Source organism: Ascaphus truei, chromosome 22 (genome assembly GCF_040206685.1).
Source record: "Ascaphus truei isolate aAscTru1 chromosome 22, aAscTru1.hap1, whole genome shotgun sequence".
Lineage (NCBI taxonomy): Eukaryota > Metazoa > Chordata > Amphibia > Anura > Ascaphidae > Ascaphus > Ascaphus truei.
This window is the reverse complement of record NC_134504.1, coordinates 10,319,882-10,332,774: the sequence shown is the minus strand read 5'-3', so window position 1 is coordinate 10,332,774 and position 12,893 is coordinate 10,319,882. Positions and strand designations below refer to the sequence as shown.

The following is a 12,893-nucleotide window of genomic DNA, read 5'->3' as shown; positions in this document are numbered from 1 at the left end:
ATGCGCCTTTCTGTCTCTCTTTTTCTTGACCCTCGCATATAGTTTACCTCGGTAATTGCCCCCCCACCCCCTCGTTAATATTTCACCTCGCATCTATTTCACCGCAATAACTGCCTCCCGCATGTACAGACGTGACCACGCTCGCTGTTCCCAGCGCCGCGATCGCGCGTAGTCCCGTGACCGCACCGGTTGCGGCCTGGGAGTATTAACACAGCGGGAGGACACATTGAAAGGAAAGGACCGCTCCCACCACGCTGTCGCCACCTCCCCCCCAGCCCTGCGTGTTTCCGGAGTTTCGGCTACGGCGCCGAAAACAGCGAGTTTGGTCACATCTGTATTTTACCTCAGTAATTGCCCCTCACATTTATTTTACCTCAGCAGCTGCCCCCTCATATCTATTCCACCTCAGTAATTGCGTCACATCTATTTTGCCTCAGTAATTGCCCCTCATATCAGTAACTGCCCCCATATCTATTGTACCTCAATAATTGCCCCTACCTTTTTACCTCTGTAATTACCCCTCATGTCTAATTTACCTGAGTAACTGCCCCCTCATATCTATTTTACCTCAGTAACTGCCCCCTCAGATTTTTACCTCACTAATTGTCCCTCACATCTAGTTTATATTAGTAACTAGCTGATATACACGGCGTTGCCCGGCATTGAATTCTCCCGCTCCCCCTCCCTCTCTTTTTTTCTTTGCTCCCCCTCTCTCTCTCCCCCCCTTCTCCTTTCTCCCCCGTTAACAGCAATCGGGGCCCCCCTGCACATGAATGTGGCCCCCGTGTTAATAGCTGGGTTCCCCCCTCCCCCCGTTCACAGCTCCGCCCCCCCCCTTCACACCTCCATTCCCCCCCCCCTCTCACATGTCCAATTCCCCCCCCTTCAGAGCTCAGTGGGTGGGTGAGTGACTTGACTGAGTGGGTGAGTGGGAGGGTGACTGGGTGGGTGAGTGACAGGGTGGGTGAGTGACTGGGTGGGTGACTGGGTGGGTGAGTGACTGGGTGGGTGACTGAGTGGGTGACTGAGTGACTGGGTGGGTGACTGGGTGACTGAGTGACCTTTGACTGAGTGACTGGGTGGGTGGGTGACTGAGTGACTGGGTGGGTGGGTGAGTGACTGGGTGGGTGGGTGACTGGGTTGAGTGACTGGGTGGGTGACTGAGTGACTGGGTGGGTGACTGAGTGACTTGACTGAGTGACTGGGTGGGTGGGTGACTGGGTTGAGTGACTGGGTGGGTGACTGAGTGACTGGGTTGGTGGGTGACTTGACTGAGTGACTGGGTGGGTGGGTGACTGGGTGGGTGAGTGGGTGGGTTGGGTGTGTTATCTTCCCCCCCCCTGCATCTCTTCCCCCCCCCCCTCATGCCTCCCCCCTTCATGCTATCCCCGGAGGCAGCAGGTGTGAGGCGCGGTGAGGCGGCCGTGGCAGCCGCAGCTGTAGGGAGGGGGAGGACGGCAGCGCGGGGCCTGTGAGGCGCGGTGAGGTGGCCGTGGCAGCCGCAGCTGTTGGGGGGGGAGGGGAGGACAGCAGTGCAGGGCCTGTGAGGCGCGGTGAGAGAGAGAGTGTGTGTGTGTGTGTGTGTGTGTGTGTGTGTGTGTGTGTGACCTTTGGCCCGTCACTCCGCCTCAGGCCAATGAGAGGTGTGCGGGGGCGGGTGGCCAAGGGAGCAATCTCATTGGCCTTAGGCACAGGACAACCAGACACGCATACAACACTTTCAGAAATATAGATAGATTACCCCTAGTGTCTAGTTTACCTGAGTAACTGCCCCCTCATTAATGTTACCTCAGTAACTGCCCCTCACATCTATTTCTCCTCAGTAACTGCCCCTCACATCTATTTCTCCTCAGTAACTGCCCCTCACATGTATTTCTCCTCAGTAACTGTGTCACGGTAGCTTATGACAAGATATAATGAACACCAAATATCTGGGTTGAACTGAACGAGTCCGTGCCTCATAGCCCTCCACCCAGCGTATCCCATATAAAGCCATGCGGGTCACGTAAGTAACATAGGACTCCTGGGGCTGCCTCTCCTCCTGCCGGAATTTATCCCGGTAGGCTTCAGGGGTAAAACCGTACTGAAACAATAACAGTTCTTTCAGGTGTTCGTAGTCATCAGCATACTCATCTGGAAGCGCCATCATTGTCTGCTTAGCCAAGCCGGACAGTAAGGGGTCCAAACGTGCAACCCTATGCTGGGGAAGCACTTTGTACCGCCGGCACTGCGTTTCAAAGTTCTATAAGAAACTGTCAATCTGGTCAGTGCCTTCCACGAACTTGGTGAGACTGTGCTGGTCCAGCTTGAGTTCATCTGTGTTGGGTTGGACAGGGGGGCAATAAGCGGGTCTGTTCACTGCCATAGTGATAAACTGCAGCCGCTCCTCCGGTGTCCCTGTCTCCCCATGCAGTAATCAGTGCCAACATTTCAGGGGTGAACAGACTGGTAGCCGCAGCAACCAGTACCCCTCCTGTTGCACTGCTCCCGGGAGGTGCACTCGTTCCCTCCCCGAGATTCCGCCGCCCCGGCACTGGGTTCCTTCCCTGATCTCCGGGTGGCTGTAAAAGGGCAAGCTGAGCCGTATCCTGAGGCTCTGCAAGCCGGGCTTCATAGTCACCGATTGCGTCAACCATGTCTGCGACCTCCTGGTTCTCATAGGGCAGTCCATATTCACGGCACTTGTCCTTCAGCTGAGCTCGGGTCCTCATGTTGGATGAGCCTTCAGCCCCGCTCAGGGTTCGCAGCAGTGAGGTGGTGTTACAACTTGCGTTAACTGTTGCACTACTGTGTGTTCAATATCTTTAGTCCCAGGAACTCGCAATTCCCTTCGAGTTCCCACTATATTACAGGGTAATTACCGTACACTGTAATACAGGTTCAGTTCAATCCCACCGCTGCCACCAGTTAATTATAGAGCTTGTCACGGTAGCTTATGACAAGATATAATGAACACCAAATATCTGGGTTGAACTGAACGAGGCTTAGATATAACAAAATATAATTAATTCCTTAAATAAGGTGAACACAGCAATATATAGTACAATTAACAGACAAGAAGGTAACACCTACTTAGGGTTGGGTAATGGAGAAGTATCAGCTAGCAATTCTCCATCAATCCAGTGACATTCCAGGTGGAATCAGAAGCACAACTCAAAAACTGTAGGGTTGGCACAGTTTATATACCTGTGCAACCCTATTCTTAATTATCTGTATCCAATCCCTAACGTGGAGACACAGACTAACCCATGCCCTCCAGCTAATTAGCTCATGTGTACTGGGACTCTATGGGTAGCCCCATAATTAAATCAGGGGCAACGATCAGTTTACTAAATGAAGAATCTGCATTGTTTATAGGTGTAGACATAACACTACAAAGCACTCCAGTTTGATGATTCTCCGCCCTCAGGTAACAATTAGACTGGCAGAGTCGTTTGACCAATACTTGGCTCCTAGACTTTGGGTAAACAATCAGGGCAGTTAACTTTTTGATCACCGTGCTTAGGCTACTCGGCCGCCTGCCCTTCATGACCTATTAGCCTAGCAGATGGCGTCTGCAAAGGAATCTCTGCAGGATTTTATCCCTGCCTTGGGAAACAACATTAAAGGTGAAACAGGGGAACATACATTTTCAAGGTATAACAAGGTGCAAACCTCATCCCTGGACCGCAGTCCAGTTAACCCCTTGTCTCTCTGGTGAGGTCAGGGGATGGCCATATGGGGTGCAACCCCTTTAATACCGGGCCACCCCCTTTCTCCCTCTACAAACTGCCCCTCTCATCTAATGTACCTCAGTAAATGCCCCTCTCATCTAATGTACCTCAGTAACTGCCCCTCTCATCTAATGTACCTCAGTAACTGCCCCTCATATCTATTTCTCCTCAGTAACTGCCCCTCACATCTATTTCTCCTCAGTAACTGCCCCTCGCATCTATTTCTTCTCATTAACTGCCCCTCTCATCTAATGTACCTCAGTAACTGCCCCTCTCATCTAATGTACCTCAGTAACTGCCCCTCATATCTATTTCTCCTCAGTAACTGCCCCTCTCATCTAATGTACCTCAGTAACTGCCCCTCATATCTATTTCTCCTCAGTAACTGCCCCTCACATCTAATTTACCTCAGTAACTGCCCCTCTCATCTAGTTTACCTCAGTAACGGCCCCTCATATCTAGTTTACCTCAGTAACTGCCCCTCACATCTATTTTATCTATGTAACTGCCCCTCCCATCTATTTTACCTCTGTAACTGCCCTCATACGATTTTTACCTCACTAATTGTCCTTCACATCTAGTTTACATTAATAATTACCCAGTGTCTAGTATACATGAGTAACTGCCCCCTCATTAATGTTACCTCAGTAACTGCCCCCCTCATTTTCTCCTCAGAACTATTTCTCCTCAGTAACTGCCCCCTCATAAATATTTTACCTCAGTAACTGCCCCTCACATCTATTTCTCCTCAGTAACTGCCCCTCACATCTATTTCTCCTCAGTAACTGCCCCTCACATCTAGTTTACCTAACATACAGTTTACCTGCGGTGAGCATAAGTCCCGGTTTAGCTGGGGCAGGGCCGGTGTCCTCCCCGTTTGGCGGGAAGGAGGGGAGCGGAGGTTGGAGATCAGAGGACGGCAGCCAATCAGATAACAAGACAGCTGTGTGGGGGGGGGGGGGGGAAGAGCAGGGATGTCTGGCTGCTTAATCACAGCAGCTTCTAGGCACCAGGTGGCGCTGCAGAGCACGCTTGCTCGTTGAACTTGTTGCATGTTTGGTTTGTGATGGGACGGGGACGAGAGGGGGAGGAGGCAGAATGGGGGGGGGGGGGGGGGGGGAGAGAGGGAGGATGGGGGAGAGGGCGCAGAGGATGGTGGGGGGGGGGGGGGGGGGGGAGAGAGGGAGGATGGGGGAGAGGGCGCAGAGGATGGTGGGGGGGGGGGGGGGGGCAGAAGAGGGAGGAAAGGATAGGGGGGAAAAAACTAGTTTGATTTAATTTGTTTTCTACATATTTTTAATGAGTCCCGGTTTTGACATTTGAATATCTGGCTACCCTAAGGCTGAGGCTCGCCTGCTGGTCAGGAGCGATCCCATGGACTGGCACATTTGCACCTCGGAGATCTGCATGGCTGACCTTCCCCATTATCTTAGCATACAGTGCTTCCACTGCAGCCAGGGATGCTGGGTAATGACATGCAAATGAGCACTCGGCGCATCACTCTGTACTTCCCATCTATTTTAACACAGGCTCCTATACGCGCGTCTGCCTGCCGCATTAAACAGCTTTCTCAGCCCAGCCTGGGTGACAGAAGGGCAGAGCCAGTAACCTACTCACAGACAGTGGGTGGTTTACACCTTTTTGGGTCTCATCGTTGTAAGGATGGTTGCTGGATATGCACATTAAGCTGCTACGTGGGTATATAACCAGACATCTTATACATACACCAGGGGTAGACCACTCCAATCCTCAAGAGCTGCCAACAGGTCAGGTTCAGGATATCCCTGCATGTGGTGCAGTCAAAGACAGACACCTGTGCTGAAGCAGGGACATCCAGAGCCAACGGGTCAGGTTGACTTGTGTTGGATACCCGATATACAGGCGGTCCTCGGTTATCCAACGGAATCCGTGCTGGAAGTAGCGCTGGATAGTGAAACCGTTGTAAAGCGAGTCCCATGTTAATCAGTGGCGGGAGCGTCGGAAAACATCGCATTGTAAAGCGTCGGATATGCCATCTGTCATTAAGTGAAACGCTGGATAGCGAGGAGTACCTGTACACCTAAGGTGTCCCATCTAGTGGTAACCGTTGGGTTTACAGAACATAGTAGTAAGGGAGAACTGGGCAGCATTTTAAACAGTTAATTTATATTTTAAGAATCATACTACCGAGAAACGAATAGTCTAAGCAACAGATTGGATTACAAAAGGGGCTACAGAGAGGTCTCGTAGCACAAGAACAGGACTGCACAAAAAGGTGTCCCAATGATACCTGCTCTAATACACTGTTAGTGATTAAATAAGTGTTCCCTCACATAACCCAGACGCAGACAAAGCAACACTGAATGTCTTTATTTTAGCCGTCACAGAGCGCAGCTAAACACCCGGAGGGGGGAAAAGGAGTACACCGACAGAGTACCACAGTATTTAGATAATGCTAAAATCCACTAGTTAGAAAAAGGAGAAAAGGTTAAATAATTAATAAACTATTCTTTTATTAATAATTAATAAACTAACTTTATTAAAGTTGGTGGCCCAGCGAGTTAACCCTTGTGCCTTCATCAGGGAGTTTCCTACCGCACTCATTGCACACAAATAGATTTAAGTGGCTGTATTTGATTTATTTCAGGATCTGTCCAAACAGCCCCAATCGGTCTCCCAATTGGCCTACTGTACCCAATGCCCATGAATTGGTTTATGGGGTAGTGCATCTTTGCAATGTTTAGCCACATTTCTTCACCCTCAATATGCAATTGCCAGTGTGTTAATACATTCTAATATTAATGCCAATAGCGGCCAGTAAACAAGGATGTTTACAAGTGTAATCAAAATCGGTTGGAACGCTTTGTTCCATGTCATGGATGACTCGCCCTATAAGCTCTTGAACTTGTGTTTTTTTAATGAACGTTGCATTTCCAAAGTCACCCCGTTTGGAATTAAAAAAAAAAACAAAAAAACCCAGACACCTTTGGTCCAAAATTGAATGACTGCAGCTAGTGTTGCCCAAAACAAAAATGGTGGTCCTCAAACTTCTGCCCTTTTCCACATACTATTATCTGAAACACAACGCAGGATCTATTCATACAAAACCAATTCATCCTGAATGCAGGATCTATTCATACAAAACCAATGCACACAGCACTTTATATTAAGAGTGTGCAGGATCGCAGGGCAGGCTGTTTAATGGGTGCCAGTTGTTTTAAGCCAAACGAAGTTCTTGGGTGTCATCGATCAGGTCCATATTTACAGAGCGGGAGACAGGCGCCTGGCTGGGAATAGTGCAGGGGGGAGTAGGCAGCTCAGGAGTCTGAAAGAGAAAAAGAAATGGAGTCATGCAAGTGAACATCTGTTTGGAGGGTGAGCCAACACCTCCCGTTACAAAGATCCAATATACCCCCCCCCCCCCCGTGCAGGAGACGTACACCAGGAAATGTGCGCAGTATTATACACAAGCATGTGACAGCTGGGACATGCTCGCACCTGTTACTGCTCAGGCTGCCCAGGAAGGGCACAGCCTGGGGGGTTTCTCTGGGTCAGGGTGAGGCTTGCCTGGTACAGACCCGCAGCCAGTGAGGCCGCAGAACACAGGAGCCGGGCCCCAGACCCTGCAATGAGCGCATGGAGATATGATTCATGTAACCAGGACACAACCCCAATCACAGAGGCTTGAGAGATCCCCTAAAAAAACTACCCACAACACGCTCCTTTCAATGGAGTCAGAGGTTACAAGGACTTACATCCCACCAATGGCCCCATTCCCACACCAGGGGTATTACACCTGCACTGGTAAACTAAGACTTAGGCTGCGCTCATAGTGCCGGCGACATCAGGCTGCGGTTGCTGGAAAAATCAAATTGATATGACTTCCAGCAATCGCGACCAAGCCGTCGCTCCGCGCTTACTATAAGCGCACGCAACGGTGGCAATGCATTGGTTTTGACGCGAGACGTCGCATCACTGGCACAGTAAGCGGAGCATTACAATACCAGCAACAGAACAGTATATAGACGTGTGTGCGGCTATCTTTGTACACATGAGCGTGTAGGACAGTGTATCAGATTAGACCACGAGTAGTGATGCTTATATTAAGGTGTAGCTGCGACCGGGTATAGCAGTAGGGAGTAGGGGTAACGGGCGACCGGGTACAGCAGAAGGGGTAACTGGGTAACGGGCGAGCGGGTACAGCAGAAGGGGTAACTGGGTAACGGGCGACCGGGTACAGCAGAAGGGGCAACGTGCGACCGGGTACAGCAGTAGGGAGTAGAGGTAAAGGGCGACCGGGTACAGCAGAAGGGGTAACGGGCGACCGGGTACAGCAGAAGGGGTAACGTGCGACCGGGAACAGCAGTGTGACTGTAGCAGTAGGGGTAACGTGCGACCGGGTACAGCAGTAGGGAGTAAGGGTAACGTGCGACCGGGTACAGCAGTAGGGGTAACGTGCGTTCGGGTACAGCAGTAGGGGTAACGTGCGACCGGGTACAGCAGTAGGGAGTAAGGGTAACGTGCGACCGGGTACAGCAGTAGGGAGTAAGGGTAACGTGCGACCGGGTACAGCAGTAGGGGTAACGTGCGACCGGGTACAGCAGTAGGGGTAACGTGCGACCGGGTACAGCAGTAGGGGTAACGTGCGACCAGGTACAGCAGTAGGGGTAACATGCTACCGGGTACAGCAGTAGGGAGTAAGGGTAACGTGCGACCGGGTACAGCAGTAGGGAGTAAGGGTAACGTGCGACCGGGTACAGCAGTAGGGTAACGTGCGACCGGGTACAGCAGTAGGGAGTAGGGGTAACTTGCGACCGGGTACAGCAGTAGGGAGTAGGGGTAACTTGCGACCGGGTACAGCAGAAAGGGTAACGTGCGACCGGGTACAGCAGAAGGGGTAATGTGCGACCGTGTATAGCAGTAAGGGTAATGTGCGACCAGATACAGCAGTAAGGAGTAAGGGTAACGTGCGACCGGGTACAGCAGTAGGGAGTAGGGGTAACGTGCGACCGGGTACAGCAGTAAGGGTAACGTGCGACCAGGTACAGCAGTAGGGAGTAGGGGTAACTTGCGACAGGGTACAGCAGAAGGGGTAATGTGCGACCGTGTATAGCAGTAAGGGTAATGTGCGACCGTGTATAGCAGTAAGGGTAATGTGCGACCGTGTATAGCAGTAGGAAGTAAGGGTAACGTGCGACCGGGTACAGCAGTAGGGAGTAAGGGTAACGTGCGACCGGATACAGCAGTAGGGGTAACGTGCGACCGGATACAGCAGTAGGGGTAACGTGCGACCGGGTACAGCAGTAGGGGTAACGTGCGACCGGTTACAGCAGAAGGGGTAACGTGCGACCGGTTACAGCAGAAGGGAGTAGGGGTAACATGAACCGGGTACAGGAGTAGGGGTAACGTGCGACCGGGTACAGCAGAAGGGGTAACGTGCGACCGGGTACAGCAGTAGGGAGTAGGGTTAACATGCGACCTGGTACAGCAGAAGGGGTAACGTGCGACCGGTTACAGCAGAAGGGGTAACGTTCGACCGGATACAGCAGTAGGGAGTAAGGGTAACGTACGACCGGGTACAGCAGTAGGGGTAACGTTCGACCGGGTACAGCAGTAGGAAGTAAGGGTAACGGGCGACCGGGTACAGCAGTAGGGGTAACGTGCGACCGGGTACAGCAGAAGGGGTAACGTGCGACCGGGTACAGCAGAAGGGGTAACGTGCGACCGGGTACAGCAGAAGGGGTAACGTGCGACCGGGTACAGCAGAAGGGGTAACGTGCGACCGGGTACAGCAGAAGGGGTAACGTGCGACCGGGTACAGCAGAAGGGGTAACGTGCGACCGGGTACAGCAGAAGGGGTAACGTGCGACCGGGTACAGCAGAAGGGGTAACGTGCGACCGGGTACAGCAGAAGGGGTAACGTGCGACCGGGTACAGCAGAAGGGGTAACGTGCGACCGGGTACAGCAGTAGGTAGTAAGGGTAACGTGCGACCGGGTACAGAAGTAGGTAGTAAGGGTAACGTGCGACCGGGTACAGCAGTAGGGGTAACGTGCGACCGGGTACAGCAGTAGGAGTAACGTGCGACCGGGTACAGCAGTAGGGGTAATGTGCGACCGGATACAGCAGTAGGGGTAACGTGCGACCGGGTACAGCAGTAGGGAGTATTGGTAACGTGCGACCGGGTACAGCATTAGGGAGTAGGGATAACGTGCGACCGGGTACAGCAGTAGCGGTAATGTGCGACCGGGTACAGCAGTAGGGAGTAAGCGTAACGTGCGACCGGGTACAGCAGTAGGGGTAACGTGCGACCGGGTACAGCAGTAGGGGTAACGTGCGACCGGGTACAGCAGTAGGGGTAACGTGCGACCGGGTACAGCAGAAGGGGTAACGTGCGATCGTGTGTAGCATTAGCGGTAGTGTGCGACCGTGTGTAGCAGTGTGACTGTGTAGTAGTAGGGGTAATATGTGATTAATACATCTGTGCAGTGGGATTAAAGAGCATCAGGTTCTGATATTACACATCACTCTCAAATGACCACTAATAACATTTTTCCTCCTCCCGGGCGCACACACTAACCTTCTCTCCTGATTCCCGCACCGCTCTGGGAGGTAGCCCCGCCCCCTTGCAGGGAAAAGCCGACTGTGATTGGATACCTTCAATATGGCGCTCTCCTCCCTTTCGCACGCGGCTTGAATGACACGGCGCGTTGTCGTGACGTCTACAACCAAATGGCGCGCCGAGGAGGCGCTGCGCGCGCACCTGGTCCGTTTACCTTCTGTGCGTGACACGCCTCGCTCTGGGAGGTAGCCCCGCCCCCTTGCAGGGAAAAGCCGACTGTGATTGGATACCTTCAATATGGCGCTCTCCTCCCTTTCGCACGCGGCTTGAATGACCCGGCGCGCTTCCGCCCTGCTGTTGCCGTGCCCCGCCGTGACGTCACAGCGCGACGGCTCGAAGCAGCCAATTGGCACGCCATGGAGCCTTTTCCCTTCTGTGCGTATCACGCCTCGCTCTGGGAGATAGCTACGAACCCTTGCAGGGAAAAGACGGTGATTGGACAGTGGGCTCTTTCAATATGGCGCCTGTGTGTGTGCGCAATCCTATACAGTAGTGTCAATATAACAGGCTCCATATTTATAACGGGCTCTTATACAGCCAACTAGGCCTGAAAAGTGTCAGTCACTGGGTGCAGCAGTCTCATTGGGAGTGTCACTGGGCACGGCCGTCTCATTGGGAGTGTCACTGGGCGCGCCAGTCTCATTGGGAGTGTCACTGGGCGCGGCCGTCTCATTGGGAGTGTCACTGGGCACGGCCGTCTCATTGGGAGTGTCACTGGGCACGGCCGTCTCATTGGGAGTGTCACTGGGCGCGGCAGTCTCATTGGGTGTGTCACTGGGCGCGCCAGTCTCATTGGGAGTGTCACTGGGCACGGCCGTCTCATTGGGAGTGTCACTGGGCGCGGCCGTCTCATTGGGAGTGTCACTGGGCACGGCCGTCTCATTGGGAGTGTCACTGGGCGCGGCAGTCTCATTGGGAGTGTCACTGGGTGCGGCAGTCTCATTGGGAGTGTCAGTGGGTGCGGCAGTCTCATTGGGAGTCACTTCTTGGATGGAGGGCAGTCCCCCAAGTGGAGTCTCACTCACTGGATGGAGGACATTCCCCCCCTCGGCTTTCTCTATAAACTCCAGTCTCTCCCCAGCCCCCAAACCTCCCACTCTCTTAATCCCTAGCAGTGCCAAACCAGTCCCATATTATATTCAATATCATAGAAGATACAAAGCTTATTCTTACATGATATAAATAACGGTTGCCAAGCAAGCTGAAGTTGCTCTTTGTATCTTTTGTGTCAGCGCCATTAAAATAAATGACCGTCTCATTACATCCACATTAAGGCATTCAGGAGACCGCACCTATTGTAATCCGAGCTGAGTAGGATCAATCACTAAATGTCCTATTGTACCTTGTGAAAAGAAAGGGCAGTGCTGAGGGGCTCAACTCCAGTGCTCAAGAGCCATTAACAGGTCAGGTTTTAAGGACATCCCAGCTTCAGCACAGGTGGCTCAATAAGAGGCTCAGTCAAAGATTGAGCCACCTGTGCTGAAGCAGGGACTGATTGACTAATCCCTGCTTCAGCACAGATGGCACAAAGACTGCTCGGTTTCCAAAATACATACTTGTGAAGGGCAAATGAGGTTTGATTCTCCTGGGTTAGTATCAGTAAGTATCTTGGGTAATTAACAGGGTTCAGCTCTGGGGACCGCATGCTTTTGACTTGTAAAAGAAGGAGGGGGTGGAGGGTTTAAAGCACCGTTCATGTGCCTTATGGAATAGCACTGCTTAGTAAACCGTGCCATTGTACCAATTACGTCAGTTGGTTCTTCAAATCCGACATAGCTTTAAACTTAACTGTAACTGTCCCCGACAAGCCCACTCAAAATGTGCAAACGGTATTGTGCTGTGTAATCCTGGCACCCCTGTGTATACTGAGCTGCGGTATCCCCGGATCCCTGTGTGTACTGAGCTGTGTAATCCTGGGATCCCTGTGCATACTGAGCTTTGTGATCCCAGTGCATACTGAACTGTGTGATCATGGTGTTCTCCCCACGTGTTTTTAGAAGGTAACCGATAACCCATTAGTCGTTATGAAAATTGCATGACAGGTGGCTCAATCAGACTGCACGACCTGTGCTGAAGCAGGGCTATCCTGAAAACCTAATCTGTTGGTGGCTCTTGACATCCGGAGTTGCCTGCCTGATTTAGCACCTGTTAAAGTACAGAGCTAAACTGAGGATGGTTTTGAATGAGGTAGAAATACAAAAGAAGCCGCAATGTGCAGTAAAGACTGCACTCCTAGGAATCATGATACACACATACACCTGTTTTATAAACATTACTTTATTTCAAAATTACCACCGATAAGGTACCCATAAATAAATGAATGAATACAATTATACATATTGAGTATTTACAATGTCCTGACAGAGTTCAACACAACTTCCTTTCCATTGATATTTTCCCATAATAAACTAAATCAACTAGTAAGCCTTCCCTTTATCATCGTGCTTAATGCAATTAAAAAAAACGAGTTTAAATATGCCTACTATACCTTATGCTAAGTGTTAAGACTCCAAAGAGCAAATAATATTAATACACTAATTCTATAACATGAGAAATGAGTTCAGAAAAACCCTTTCAATA

General features: G+C 51.4%; 1 long non-coding RNA gene and 1 other non-coding gene across 2 annotated transcripts; both read right to left on the bottom strand.

Moving 5' to 3' along the window:
- Positions 1-6,045: 6,045 nt before the first annotated feature.
- Positions 6,046-10,637, bottom strand: LOC142472522 (uncharacterized). Its single transcript, XR_012789747.1, has 2 exons — positions 10,272-10,637; positions 6,046-7,017 (listed from the first exon to the last, which is right to left on the bottom strand). It is a non-coding gene; the product is annotated as an uncharacterized LOC142472522 (long non-coding RNA).
- LOC142472911 (small Cajal body-specific RNA 16) lies at positions 7,139-7,317 on the bottom strand. Its single transcript, XR_012789894.1, has one exon.
- Positions 10,638-12,893: the final 2,256 nt, after the last annotated feature.